Consider the following 5,000-nt stretch of genomic DNA (forward strand, 5'->3'; position numbering starts at 1 on the left):
CCAACGATAAAAATTGGAGGCAGACACGATATCCGGTCAGCGCTACGACGACGACAACACGCAACTCCCCGAAAGGAGCGCGCGTGGACGGCGTCGATGCGCTCTTCGGACGTCGAGTCCGCCTACTATACTATATATACTAGTGGAACGATACGTGTAAAATGATGAGAGTCTATCAAATCTAACACGTGTTATACACGCGTTCACACCTTATATATAATATCATAATTAATATCACACAGTGTGTACGCGCGCACGGTAGATATGACATACGTCACATCACACGAACGTCGCTATATAATACATATATTTAAAGGGACGCCCGAAAAGGTTACAACCGAAATCGTAATCTTCAAACGAACCCTCAGCAGCGTAACATTTTACTGTTACGCAATGTGGTAAAAGTATGTTTATTTATGCAGCCGGCCCTCAGACAGGAGTGGTCCTGGATGTGTCTCCACGGACCGCAATGTGCGTTCGAAATGTCGATGTTCAAATGTGTCCTGCAGTTCACACTATGACGCGCAGTTAACTGCGTTCTTCATCGACCCGCGAGCCAAGTGATCCACCGTCCAGGGTAATAGTTTATTATTACACACTGGTAACAATGTTAGTAACATCAAATAAAAAAATAAAAAATCATTACGAAAAATGAGTAAAACGATTACCGCATACTGTCTGTCTCATATATATCGGTCTACGTACAACACAGTTGACGTTCGCGCGAGTTCAAAGAGAAACATCTATATAATATGGAGCGATAAGCTGTAACGGCGCGGATTTGTGCCGGTCGAAGCGACTCTCCAAATAGACGTAAATCTCAAACTGCTTAAATACACGCGACGCGAGATAGAAATAAACCTCTCCTGTGTGACGTCAACTGACATATATTTTATTTTTGGTAACGGATTATTTTTGTTATACACGACGTTTGTAGTATGTAGAACATACACAACAACATATATACACGTTAATGATCCTTCCGCAGGTTCCCCTACGGAAACCTTGTTACGACTTTTACTTCCTCTAAATGATCAAGTTTGGTCAACTTCCCAGCAACGCCGACGGCCGTGAAGCCACCGCGTGTCGGTCCGAAGACCTCACTAAATCATTCAATCGGTAGTAGCGACGGGCGGTGTGTACAAAGGGCAGGGACGTAATCAACGCGAGCTTATGACTCGCGCTTACTAGGAATTCCTCGTTTATGGGGGATAATTGCAAACCCCAATCCCCAGCACGAAGGAGTTTCAACGGGTTGCCCGGGCCTCTAGGCCAAGGAGAACATGCTGATTCCTTCAGTGTAGCGCGCGTGCGGCCCAGGACATCTAAGGGCATCACAGACCTGTTATTGCTCAATCTCGTGCGGCTCGAAACCGCCGGTCCCTCTAAGAAGAATTTTAATACGTCGCCAGTGAGTTGCGCGACCGCGAACGGCCGCGCGCACCTAAATGACGACGCCTATTTAGCAGGCTAGAGTCTCGTTCGTTACCGGAATTAACCAGACAAATCGCTCCACCAACTAAGAACGGCCATGCACCACCACCCACCGAATCAAGAAAGAGCTGTTAATCTGTCAATCCTTCCGGTGTCCGGGCCTGGTGAGATTTCCCGTGTTGAGTCAAATTAAGCCGCAGGCTCCACTCCTGGTGGTGCCCTTCCGTCAATTCCTTTAAGTTTCAGCTTTGCAACCATACTCCCCCCGGAGTCCAAAATCTTTGGTTTCCCGGAAGCTGCCCGCCGAGCCATTGTAGTAACGTCGGCGGATCGCTAGATGACATATTTACGGTTAGAACTAGGGCGGTATCTAATCGCCTTCGAACCTCTAACTTTCGTTCTTGATTGATGAAAACACCTTTGGCAAATGCTTTCGCTGATGTTCGTCTTGCGACGATCCAAGAATTTCACCTCTAACGTCGCAATACGAATGCCCCCAGTTATCCCTATTAATCATTACCTCGGAGTTCTGAAAACCAACAAAATAGAACCGAGATCATATTCTATTATTCCATGCACGAAATATTCAAGCAGCATTTTGAGCCCGCTTTGAGCACTCTAATTTGTTCAAAGTAAAATTGTCGGCCCACCTCGACACTCACTGAAGAGCATCGCGATAGGATTTTTATATTGAACCGTACTTTTACATACGATTCACCGACGATATGCTCCGCAAACGTGTCAGTATCGATTCGGATGAATCGCACCGACAGTGCGTAGCACAAATGCAACTACGAGCTTTTTAACCGCAACAATTTTAGTATACGCTATTGGAGCTGGAGTTACCGCGGCTGCTGGCACCAGACTTGCCCTCCAATTGTTCCTCGTTAAAATATTTAAAGTGTACTCATTCCGATTACGAGGCCTCGTAAGAGTCCCGTATCGTTATTTTTCGTCACTACCTCCCCGTGCCGGGAGTGGGTAATTTGCGCGCCTGCTGCCTTCCTTGGATGTGGTAGCCGTTTCTCAGGCTCCCTCTCCGGAATCGAACCCTGATTCCCCGTTACCCGTGACAACCATGGTAGTCGCAGAAACTACCATCGAAAGTTGATAAGGCAGACATTTGAAAGATGCGTCGCCGGTACTGGACCGTGCGATCTGCAAAAGTTATCCAGATTCATCAAAATGTTACGACTTCGGACGCGAGGCCCTCCGCCGATTGGTTTTGATCTAATAAAAGCACTCATCCCATCACTGGTCAGAGTTCTGATTGCATGTATTAGCTCTAGAATTACCACAGTTATCCAAGTAACTGAGTAAGATCTAAGGAACCAAAACTGATATATTGAGCCATTCGCGGTATCGCCTTAATACGGCTTGCACTGAGACATGCATGGCTTAATCTTTGAGACAAGCATATAACTACTGGCAGGATCAACCAGGGAGCTGCCGTGTTCGTGCGAGTCTTGTTTAGAGACGCAAAACACTAGCGCTAACGCGTGCGTCATATCATCACATCATTCATATATTTGGTGTATTATTATCATCATATATAGACGACGGAGACTGACTGCACGCGTGAGACACGAGTCGTATACGAGACAACACGCCATTCGGATGTACCGAAATTGGCGTGGCGTATAGTAGACTGGTGGGGTATTTTTTACTTACCACTACTATTACTTACCCGGTAGGTAGGTAGCGGTAGCTGGTGAGTGAAAAAAGCGCGCACACGCACACACAGTGGTGTTTGTTTCATCGCGCCGATGTAATCGAACGTTCTTCCACGACCAGACATTAAAATCTCACTATTTTTTTTTATTACTTTAGATTCTTTTAACATAGTCGTTCTTCGTAGATTTATCTCGGTCGCCCGGTATTAGAGAGCTAGTTTATTATTAAAACCCTCAACCAATACGGTTGATGAACCAACAAACACACAATGATAAGACACACTGTGAGAGTGTTTCATTCAAAACCGTATTACCGTGTAAATTTTTTTTTAAATCGGATTATCATCCGATCTATCCCTCGCCACACACGTATAGGAATAATATACATACAACCAATTTCCTCGCACAGATTTATTTTCAATGTGTCAACCAATCGGGAACGTTATCTGTCTCGAATTGGAGACAATTGACAATCTGTGCAAGTCAATATTATACGGCGTGTGCACTTTTCCCGGTGGTGGGGGCAAAGATATCAATATTTTTCCCGTCTGTCACGTTTCAGTAATAAAACGCGTAAACTGGGAACAAAGTGCAAATAAATAATAATACTCTATTTTAAAACACATCTCAAAAACATATTCATGCGCGCGCGCGCGCATCCATCCTTCCTGCGCGCATGCGCGCCGCTAGAGCGCAAAATTTGCGCGCTCGCGGTTGAAGCGAATTATAGAGCATTAAATGTGCTTACAACATTTCTTGGATGTATTTTATTTAAAAATTTGCTGCGAGAGTATCAACGTAATAACAAATGCATTATGATCCGTATCCAAAAAAAAAAAAAAAAAAAACCTAACCTAACACCTAACATAACACCTAACATAACCTAACCTAACCTAACCTAACCTAACCTAACCTAACCTAACCTAACCTAACCTAACCTAACCTAACATAACCTAACCTAACCTAACACCTAACCTAACTGAAAACCTAACCTAACTCAAAACCTAACCTAACTCAAAACCTAACCTAACTCAAAACCTAACCTAACTCAAAACCTAACCTAACTCAAAACCTAACCTAACTCAAAACCTAACCTAACTCAAAACCTAACCTAACTGAAAACCTAACCTAACTGAAAACCTAACCTAACTGAAAACCTAACCTAACTGAAAACCTAACCTAACTCAAAACCTAACCTAACTCAAAACCTAACCTAACTCAAAACCTAACCTAACTCAAAACCTAACCTAACTCAAAACCTAACCTAACTCAAAACCTAACCTAACTCAAAACCTAACCTAACTCAAAACCTAACCTAACTCAAAACCTAACCTAACTCAAAACCTAACCTAACCTAACCTAACCTAACCTACCTACCTACCTACCTACCTACCTACCTACCTACCTACCTACCTACCTACCTACCTACCTACCTACCTACCTACCTACCTACCTACCTACCTACCTACCTACCTACCTACCTACCTACCTACCTACCTACCCAAAAAATATATAAACATTGCCATTTACTCTTCGTACTCTTCATCATTATAACACGTCTTTTTTTTTTTTTAATATTGAACGTATACGTATGTAACGTACGTACGTCTCACAGGTATAAATAACATCTCATAACACCAGATGGCCACTATGACTATTTAAAAGGATGCCGTTCGGCCTTGCTAATGCGCCGGCAGTCTTTCAAAGGCTTTATTAACCGAATGCTTGGATCGAAGCGATTTGAATCTGCATTGGCATACCTGGACGACATCCTTGTGCCATCTGGTGATCTAGAACAAGGTTTTGAGTTTTTTTTTTTTTCTGCGCATTAGCAAGGCCGAAAGGCCGAACGGCATCCTTTTAAATTCATAGTGGTCATCTGGTGTTATGAAA

The 5,000-nt window shown here is 43.7% G+C and overlaps 3 non-coding genes across 3 annotated transcripts in view; all 3 read right to left on the minus strand.

Annotated features, from left to right (window-relative positions):
• Positions 1–3, minus strand: part of LOC134751342 (large subunit ribosomal RNA) — a 3,941-nt gene extending 3,938 nt beyond the window's left edge. Inside the window, exon 1 of the ribosomal RNA XR_010128639.1 lies at positions 1–3. This exon is cut by the window's left edge and continues 3,938 nt beyond it. This is a non-coding gene — a ribosomal RNA (large subunit ribosomal RNA).
• A 420-nt stretch (positions 4–423) lies between these two features.
• Positions 424–580, minus strand: LOC134751319 (5.8S ribosomal RNA). Its single transcript, XR_010128617.1, has one exon. It is a non-coding gene; the product is annotated as a 5.8S ribosomal RNA (ribosomal RNA).
• Positions 581–971: 391 nt separating this feature from the next.
• On the minus strand, positions 972–2,879 carry LOC134751333 (small subunit ribosomal RNA). The gene has a single exon (XR_010128630.1). It is a non-coding gene; the product is annotated as a small subunit ribosomal RNA (ribosomal RNA).
• Between the last annotated feature and the right edge of the window lie 2,121 nt (positions 2,880–5,000).

This window comes from Cydia strobilella, chromosome 21 (genome assembly GCF_947568885.1).
Source record: "Cydia strobilella chromosome 21, ilCydStro3.1, whole genome shotgun sequence".
NCBI classification, from domain to species: Eukaryota; Metazoa; Arthropoda; class Insecta; order Lepidoptera; family Tortricidae; genus Cydia; species Cydia strobilella.